Source organism: Nothobranchius furzeri, chromosome 2, assembly GCF_043380555.1.
Source record: "Nothobranchius furzeri strain GRZ-AD chromosome 2, NfurGRZ-RIMD1, whole genome shotgun sequence".
In the NCBI taxonomy this organism is placed as follows: domain Eukaryota; kingdom Metazoa; phylum Chordata; class Actinopteri; order Cyprinodontiformes; family Nothobranchiidae; genus Nothobranchius; species Nothobranchius furzeri.
In genome coordinates, this window is record NC_091742.1 from 24,673,384 (window position 1) to 24,683,880 (window position 10,497).

Here is a 10,497-nt window from a genome sequence, read left to right on the forward strand (position 1 = left end):
CCCAGCTTGATCCAGCTGGGCAAATGTGCCCTTTGCCACAAATCAGAGAACCTTCATCACGCTACAGTGTGAAACATTTGAAACAAAAATTAACTGAACTAAACAATTCACAATTATTAAACAACTATTCAAAATTATTTAGCAATAATTCAGGGTTATTAAATGACAATCCAGGATTGATAAACAACAATTCATGATTATTAAATGACAATTCAGGATTATTAATAAACATTTCACAATTTTTAAACAAAAATTAAACGGCAATTTTCAACTATTAAACAGCAATTCACCATTATTAAAAACAATTCACAATTATTAAACAACTGAAATTCCAATGAGTTTGAAGAAAGAAATGGGTAATAATACAATTGGCAATGCATAAAACCCTTAGCATATGCATGTGTGGCATTCTCATTTTCATCAGAAAGCTGTTTTGATAAATCTATTAATGTATATCAGCTTAAACCTGAGTGTGCATGCCTAACTCCATCTGGAAAATTATTGTTAGATAGTAAAATGGTTATACAACTTTTTCTGCTTTGTACCTGTTTCAGCCCCCTGAGGTTGAAGATTTAACCACCATTAAGCCATGCTGGCTTGCATCCAATGCTTCCAGTTATTATTTAGATCATATATAACCCCCCATATTATTCTTAGAGCCAATGCATGTATGTCTCGTCCTTTGAATTTGAAATCAACCCCACAGAAGTGGTTGTGAAAAGGTCTAATTCCATGCAAGAATTGCTTGGCCAACCCGTATTAACCAATATTGTCACACTCACCACAGCCACGAATACACCTCATCAACATGCACCAACACTGTATTGGAGCAAGCGGAGGGAGACTAAGGGTCTTAGCACACCTCTGTTGTCACTTGGCTTCCCGGGGCTGGAGGCAGGAGGGAGATCTGTCCGTCTGGCTGGGGTCTGGGGTGGTGGGTCACTTTGCTCGGCGTTGGGCGGGGAAGCCTGCTCATCAGCACCCCAGCAGAAAGGGTCAAACTCTGGGAACCAGTGATGGTTGTACCCTTTGTGCAGCAATACCGGGACAAGAGTGAATAGGGTGTGTATGGGGAGAATGAGTGGGTGTCTGGCGTGCATTTTTGGAAGTCTTAGGTTGTATGTGTATGTGTGAGCATGAGGGAGGGAGTGTGTGACTGTGTTTGTGTATGGCTGTATATGTCAGGTGGGGCCTTTGGCTCCTCCCCTCTACTGGGAAGTCTTTTGCTGCTATACATCTTCGCCTCCACTCCCCCTGCCACACTTTGTGTGGAGTGTGGTGCCTTGGTCTGCCTGAGTGTTCGTGGCTCCTGGGTCAGGGGGTTTAAGATTTTTGGCATCTGCCTGATTAATCCTGGTGGCTGCCTGCTGGTCGCCCCTGGGTCCCGGGTTGCTGGGTTCCGAGCTCGGCCGGCTAGGGGGTGGGAGGCTGTGGGCGGACCTGTAGGCTTGCTGCTGATATCCCCCGGGACTCTGCTGGCTGCTGGTTGTGGCCCCCCAGGGCAATCCTCTGCGCCTCTCAAGGGGGGCAGGGGATTTTCTGGTTGCAGTCTCCCTGGGGTCCCTGCACTCTGGGGCATCTCCTGGATCTCTGGGACTTAGAGCTCCTTCCATCTCCTACACATCTTTGGGGGGCAGATATGTGGCCCCTCACACTCTCTATTGGACGCTCCTTACATAAACAACCGTATGTACACACACAGGTGCTCACATGGTGCTCTCATAAGTATGGGCTTGGGCACGTTCAACACATGTCTTAAGGCTGTGGTGGGCACTTAATGCACTGTGATTTATTATCGTGTGATTGTTCAGTTAAACAATATTTATTTTATATTTCCTCATCAAGTTGGCGCAGTGATAGGTTGCTCCTGTTGTATTGTTGTGTGTCCCTTTTCTGCAGGTCTAGAAGCAGACTCTTGTTCATCATTGATTGTTTATTTTTGTGGACCCCCCACCCTTCTTTTGTCTCTTCCTTTCTCTTTCACCTCTGACTCCGTGTCTGGTCGGAATTACAAAGCATTCAAAAACAGTAACAATAAAGTTTTAAGTATCAGGCGTGACATTAAAAGCAGACGCTTTGATGCTCCACCTGAGTAAATCTGTAAGGCTTGTCACCAGCATTCAGACATCAATTCTGTTTGCTTCACAGCCAGACAAGACACGGAAAACAAAAAAAAAACAAAAAAATCAATATTGTCGTTTATCTTAAATATTAGATATTTTCATCAGCCTGAATTTATAGCTGGAAATAAAACGTTTAATTTTAGTGATACTTCGCCCATGCCAGCTCTGACAAAACGTGACAGTGACTTAGGCAAGTTAATTGCTGTATTAGCTATGGTAGTCCAGTGGTTAACACATCTGTCTGAACACTCTAACCACTGAACTACCAAGTCAGCTATATAAGGAGAGGTGCCTAAGCCATATAGCCTGTGCTGGCCAAGGAAACAGGTTTCAGACCAGCATCTAGCTTTCTGGAGAGGAGCAGGGCCTGATGACGAGACAACTTTCCATTGACGCTTTACAGGATTTTCGAAGTAAAACTCAAAGTTTGCAGCTGAAACGGGAAAATGCATGAATGCAGCCAAAAAACAGGTTTAGTTTTTTTTTTTGGCGAAGAAATAATATCACATGGTAAAAACCTCCAAAATGGGGATTTTCCATGATATGGCCCTGATATACCACATCTGCTGTTTGCGTTGCAAATCCCTCTGGAATTCCATCATAAACTACATGGTTTAGAAAAATGTTGTTGCATGAATCACTTAGAAATTTTAGAGACTGAAACTGCTGTCAAATGTGAAAGCACATGTCTTAATGTCAGCAGATTCATTTATGAGGCTTTGACAACATAAAAACAAGATAAACTACTCCTTAATTCTTTAAGGTGTCCAACCAATTAGCATCAGCCCATGAAACAAAATGCAGTATGTTTTTTTTTGGCTTACAAGACAAACTGCGTGAACGAATGACTGGCATGCATATATTAAATAGACAATGTGCATAAAACGCTCGACCTGTCATACCAGTTCTATGTTTGCAGACTTTTACAGAATTTTTTAGAAAAAACAGCCAGTTGGAATTAGACTTGACTCCTGCCCTTAAAAAGTATGCAAGAAATGCATTCAGACACCACTTTGTTTCCTTAATGCAGGTCATATGTAACTCTGGTTACATTGGTTTTTTTATTCAAAGAAAAACACAGAAGTCAGACACCAAGTGACAGTTCGAAATACATTTGGATACGAGTCAGTACATCTCCTTGGTATTCTGCACCAATTACATTTATTTGTGTTTTTGTTTGTCTACGCTGCTGTTATCATGCTACGTGTTAGTATGATTTATCACTTTATCCTCTTGATGCCCTTTCATCTAGGAAAGTAAACTTTTTGAATGCACTTGTGGTGACTGGTCACACCTAAAAGGAATTTTGAATCTGATTTAGCTGATGTTCCAATACATCTACTGAGTCGCTCATCAAATTCAGTTTCACCCCTTCATTAATCCTGGTTGTCCTCTGTAGATTATTTGGGCAAAGCTAGCATCATACTAGACACTGCTGCCAACAAACTTTAAACATTCACAAGGAAGTTTCTGTAATATTGAAAGGATACTTTCTCCCCCTCGCACGAGTCGCTATGTCTTGTAAACTGGAATTGTGAACATATTTTAATACCTACCAAAACAAGCTCATAGACTCGTCACGTGCATCTGAAACCCGTCTGGAACTTTTCCCGGTTTAGCTTCCGTGACTCAGAAAATGTGAGAATTTTAAACCGACTTTTGGATGCATGGGCCTACAATGTAGCTCATCATCACCAATGTGTGAATGTGTGTGCATGGGTGAATGACTAATTGTGTTGTGAAGTGGCTTGGGGGGGTTGTAGAACCCTAGAAGTTGCGATACAAACACAGGCCGTTTACCATATACAGAAGAAGAAGAAGAAGAAGAAGAAAGTATCATTTCTATAGTGCCTCTCAAGATAAAAATCACGAGGCGCTTCACAAAAAAAATGTAAAAATATAAAAAAGAATTTAGAAAATGTTGAAAAATATATTTAAAATGAGCAAAAATAGGCAATTGTGATTAAAAAAATGTTAAGAAAGAGAGAGAGAGAGTGAATAGGAAAGAGGGAAATCAGTGGATCCTGAGGAAGGTGGAATAGGTGGGGAGAGCAGAATAAAGAGAGAGAGGTGAAGAAGGTCATACAAAAGCCAGCTTGAACAAGTGAGTCTTCAGCTGCTTTTTAAAGGAGACCACTGAGTCCACTGATCTCAGGCTCAGGGGGAGAGAGTTCCAGAGTCTGGGGGCCACAGTAGCAGATGATCTGTCACCTTTGGTCTTTAGCCTGGTGCTGCACAACCAGTAGGCTTTGGTCACTGGACCTCAGGGACCTGCTGGGGGTGTAGGGACTAAGAAGATCACCAATGTAAGATGGTGCTTGTCCATGTAAGGCCCTATAGACCAGAACCAGGATCTTGTAATGAACCCTGAAGTTGACTGGCAGCCAGTGAAACTGGAGGAGAAGCGGGGTGATGTGGGTGTGTTTGGAGGACTTGGTCAGAAGATACAGATACACTGTAAAGAAATTGTAAGAAAAGTTTCTTGACTTCTGCAAACTTGTTTGATATTTTTTCATGTGTAAAATTGTTATATGTACCAGTTTTGTTTGAATCAAACCAGATTTGGGAGTTTTCTTACAATTTCTTACAATTTAGTGTAGAGAAATACTGTAGGACACTTTTTGCAGCATACAACTCTTCTTCTGCTGCCATTCCTGTTTTAGTGGAACAGTTTTCCTAATTGTTATTGCCTATTCTTTAAAAGAATTGCTGCAGTGCCAGTAGTAGCAACAATTACAACAAAAGGCAGCTTTACCCTAATCGTATTGATCAGATAATGTTCAAGAAATTAAAGTTAACGTGTCATAATACTTAGAATATAGGAAATGCATTTTTTTGCTCGCTACCTAGTTATTGAATGGATATCAAGCACAGCTGTTGTTTGGCTTTATTTGCATTAGACATTAAACTGGTTAAGACGGGTTCACACGTCAGAATTTTGAATTCAAATCATAAAAGACCAGAAACACGATAAAAAGCACAGATTTGGTCCCACTGTGTGTTGTACATTTGAATCGCTTTCACTCGTGAACATTTCCTGCTTGGACCGGAAATCTTAAAAAATAAAAGGTAACTTTCAAGTAAACGAACACACTGGAGGAGAAGTGTGCTGCACACTTCCGTCGACTTGCTTTCTGATTTGCTAGATGTCACATTCAACAAGCAGCACGCTCATGTATCCCTGAAAATCAGACCAAGACAATCCAACAAGCTCGGAATTATGATTGCAGCAGTGCGGACATCCTTCTGAGCAGACTAGAGTACCCATATCATACCACAAATGGCAAAAATATCTGATGAGATTATCTTTTGGAGCCATTTATTTTTAGCCGGGACAATCACACTCCCCTATGTTTGTAGAGAGACTTTGGTCAGGCTTAACACCAGAGCTGCAAAAAAGAAAAACCCCTAATTCGGCATTGACTCAGAAACAATGCATGTTTGAAACCACTTTGGCGTCAACTTCGGACTATTTTGACTCTGGCTTTTCTTTGAACCATGAGCAGATAGAAGTACTTCAGTCATTTATTTCAAAAGAAACATGTATTTGCTTGTTTTTCCTTAATGGTGTAGGCAGACTGCTCTATAGACTGATTGCTGTTCGTTGATCTGATTGGTAGTTTTACTGACAAAGTTTGAAAGACAACTACATATTCTCCCACATGACTCAGGATGGCTTGCCAGGCTAGTAACTTGCCTAGTAGGTTGTTAAATAAATGAGATCCTTAGCATCACATCAAGATACGTACTATACAAACAACAACGGAGATGTACAACCCTAACTGAAAAAGACAAAACATCCACCCCGTTAATCAATCAAATCAAATCAAAGATACTTTATTAATCCCAGAGGGAAATTAGAGTTTCAGTACACACAATTCAGAGATCAGACATACATGGGCAAGACACATGACAAGAATTGGTGCCTGTGGTCATTCGCAACCCTGAGTCACGCTACCTTAATAGAGATAAGAGCGTTACATGAGGATTAGTTCAGGTGGAGGGAAAAAAAGGCACTTCAGAGTTACCCTCCATAGGGAGGGCAGCTTTTCTATGCAAAAAAAACACCTCAGACAGATATGCAACAGACTTCAGACAACACAAGGAGGGGTGGTGGGTTGGAACTATCCCTACTTCAGTTCCTGCAGCCACGATAAGCAGCGCATGTCACCTCAGTGTGGATAGGGGGAGGAGCATTGAGGGTTGGAGGGTTGCAGTGACCCTAGAACATTTCAGCGGCCTTCCCGCAGTCCCGTCCAGGCTGGGAAAGGATACAGAGTTGAGTTGCCATAGCGACGGCACATTCCACATAGCAAGTCACCTCCAAATAAAACATTTTTTCTGCTGATAATTTATATAAATGGGTGTCTAATCATGCTGTAGACACATGTAGTCAATAATTTGGCACTTTAATGCATCTTAGTTCAAATTTAAATATTCTGCCTAAAACTGTTAGTGTTTTGTCGTCTTCAGGTAAAAACTCGGCACTGCATTGGAATTTTAATCTGCCATCGCTATTGGCTAAGAAGTACACTATGACATTAGCTGGTACATTATCATGTCACAATATTGTTGTGAGCACGTGTGTGCGTATTTGTTAGCAGCTCCGCCCTCTCTGTCTGCCATGCAACAGCATTTGTTGCATTTTTCATTCAGACAGTGGGAGTGGAGTAAAGCCTGGCGCACACCGGAGACAGACGTGTCACGCCCGCGCCACATCATTTTAAATATAAGCCACGGAGAGTGCAGCACCATGTCCCATAAGCGCCATGCTGAGGAGCTGAAGATAGGCGCCAGTTCTACTTCAAGCATCGCAGCGTAGCGGTGCCGCGGCTGTTTACAACATTGTGGAGTACTTTACAACAGATATTACGCCGTAGAACAGCTTTACAGCACAAACCCAACCGCAGTATTGTAGGATTAGCATACATGTTTACTTTGGGTGCTTTTAAAGTCCAATATACAATACTACACTTCGACCAATAAGATGTGAATTTCTATATAAATATGGAAATTCGGTCTGATTGATCTTTGAATGTTTAACCAGAAGATTTAGAATTCTTTGTTTATTCAGGGATTGTCAGACACTTCGTATTAATTCAAGGAGAGAGTCAAGTTTATAAAAAGTAAGACATTTCTTTTCTAAACAATTAAAACATGACAACTAGGAAACACTTTATGTGATGAATGAATCTAAGTAGATGGAATAAGAGGTGTGATGATGTGTGAATGTGATGTTATCAGAACCTCTCGTATCTGAAGAAACTGAGTTCTGAGTGGGAGTGAACTTGGTCTACTATAAACTATAAGTTGATGGTTTATAAAACCACATTAGATGCAATCTGTCATCTACTTACCAGCTCGAAGACCCCCGTGGTAGATCCGGAATGTCAGTCCGTAGACCTCAAAGGTACCAAAGTCCGTAGAAGCAACCGCAGTGCCACTAAACCGGTCTCGGGATGTTTCCAGGTCACAACAGGTAGTTATTTGCATCAATGGAATAATTCTTAAGGAGTCGAAGGTGGTTCAGCTTTATTTTGAAGGAACCGTTTGCGGTCAGCCGTAGCGTGCAACAGGTTTTTGACAGCTTGTCAAAAGATGCTCTGGGTTAAAGGTTCTGCTCCGGATGGCCGGTCCAAAGCGTTCTCAAGAACTGACTCACGGTAAAGTGAGCTCTGTTTTAATAATCGGCATATTTTGATTTACTAACAAATCAGAATTTGACATGTAAAAAGGGTTTTACCAACAAACCTCAGAAAACACACCTTGCGTCAGATACAGGAGTTCTGATTGGTGGAACAGAAAGCAATGTGTCATGATATTAATTTAACCTCGTCATCATCACGTGGCTGAGTGTGTGAGCTGTCAGTAGATAGTGATTCACTTGTTAAATCTAACTTTACTGATCATAACATATTAATATTCATTTCAACCACAGTAATTTAAGCACAGATTAATCAAAACAACTATTATTGTTCATTCAACCATATGATTATTTACTCATCTTGTTCATTACATGATTTAATTATGAAAGTTCATCCGTCTTGTTCTGTGAGGTAAAGCAGTCTTAGATAAGAGGGAGCTTGGGCAAGCACAGTATCTTTCTTGCAGATTAAAGCCCCAGTTGAGACTTATGTCTACATGTGACCCGATACTGAAGAGGTCGACCTGTAGATGGAAAAACAGACCATTTCCGGAGGCTACAATATTGATAACTTTAAAGTACTATACAAATAAATAGCGTCACTTTCCACTTCCTGTTTTCAAGTCCCGCGTGATGTTGTGATTATCGCCCGACTTTCCAAGAAGCACTGCGCGGTGCGTCTTGTGTGATAATTTGACTTCCCAAAACCACAGCATCTGTGTCTGGTGTGGCTTAAGACTCTGGTAGGGAGTGACTTTCCCTTTAAATAGAACAAATTAAAACAGGAGATTTTTCCTGAAAAAAAAAAAAAAGAATAAAATCCAAATATTCATCTCTACTAGAATTAAAAGCTAGCAAGAAGTCATGCCTCCTTGTCAGTTCCTTAAACGGTTTGAGACGCTTGCAAATGTGTAAACTGATAAATTATTACAACTTTGATGTTTCAACTCTGAGATTTCTGAGAAAATCTGGTTGTTCTACTTGTTGTAGATAAAGAACTATGATGCAAAAGATCCTGCAGATAAGACTGAGCCAGAAGACTTGGAGCCTTAAAAAAACTTTTTTTTTAATGATGAACCTTTTACCAGACAGGAATCTAGTAGAGCGACAGCAACATTTTTCATGCACGTTCATGTTTCTAGTTCCTGTTAAAAAGAAACCTGCCAGGAAATGAGAAAGTAAAGACTTCAGGAAGGACCCGTTTATTTTTCTTGAAGCTCTTCATCTGTTTTATTCAGTTTATTTGAGTCACTGAGTAGATGAGTCATGTAAAATACCTGATTTTACCCCCTTATCACTTTGGCATACTTCATTTTGTTACATTTATCGTCTGGTTTGTGACTCATTTGATTTCTCACCAATTTTTCAGGAAAAACTTTTGAGTTGTAACCATTTTTTGCCATGGTAAAATACTTATTTCACTTGTTCGTTTTTTCAGATGTGCTCTATGGAGCATGCAGAATTATCACAGAACCATGCAGGGGCGGCGTTAGGCCTGGCTACTTGGGCTCAAGCCCCGAATGTTTTATGAAAATCCCCGGATCTAAAACGTGGAAGTAACATGCAGTACCAAAGTCCAACAGAGAGGGAGCAGCTGGCAGTAGTTTGTATACAGCCTGCCTGAGCCTACACCACTGAAGAAGAAGCCCTTCAGCAGCCAGCTTCTTCTGCAGTCTCTGCCTGAAACGCAAATGCAAAAATGGACATAAGGACGTTTTTTAGACCAAAAGTACAACGACAGAACCCCAGCTTTGATGAGACTGGTGTTGACTCAGGTTTGTGAGTCTTATTTGAAAATATTTGTTGTGCTGCTGGTTTGCCTAAAGTTAGCTTACTATCAGGTAAAGTTGTTGGAGAAAAAACGCGGGAATATTTACTATCATCTCACACTACAGTAATCTCTCGTTTATCGCGGTAGATGCGTTCCAGACCTGGCCGCGATAGGTGAAAATCCGCGAAGTAGGGACTCCCAGCATGCCCCTCGCGGGGATTCCCTCCACGTCGCACCTACGTCACAAACCGCGGCTATAAACGGAAGTCGCCTTTCCAGCTCACCACTCAGTCATCGTTTCTTCAGATTCATGATCAGAGTTTCCAACCTACCGATCAATCCAACGAACTATCAGCTCATAGTAAGTTATCTTACTTACTTCTGGAAAGCCCGGCATTTCCGTGTCACTTCGTTGACGCTCGAACGCTCGGGGGTTTCCTAGATCAGCCGGCGTTTCACCGACGCTATCACTTCCGCGTCTGTGAAACCACGCTCCCTACAAACTCAGCTCCCGAATCCAGCCGACCTGTCTGACATACAGTACTATATTGAATTATCGTATGATCACATTCTCTTTTTGTGGGTAAAACTCAAGAAAAAAAATTTTACTTGGTTTTTTTAGTTTTATTACAAAAAGTGCATTTAATGATGAAATTGATGAAAAAAAAAAAAGAATTTCTTGATATTTCGCATAGAAAAATACAGCGAATCAGTGAAAAATACTGCGAATCTGCGAATTCCCCCTGAAAAATGCTCCAAAGAAAAAATCCGCGAAGCAGCAAATCCGCAATGAACGAACCGCGAAGTAGCGAGGGATTACTGTAAACACTAACAGGAACAATACTCTGCCCTGAATATGCTTAATATGTAGCTTCAGATTAAAAATTATGTGGTACAAGCAGGGGTGGATTGGCCTATCTGGCATTCTGGCACTGTCCCGGTGGGCTGCTTAGCCAAGG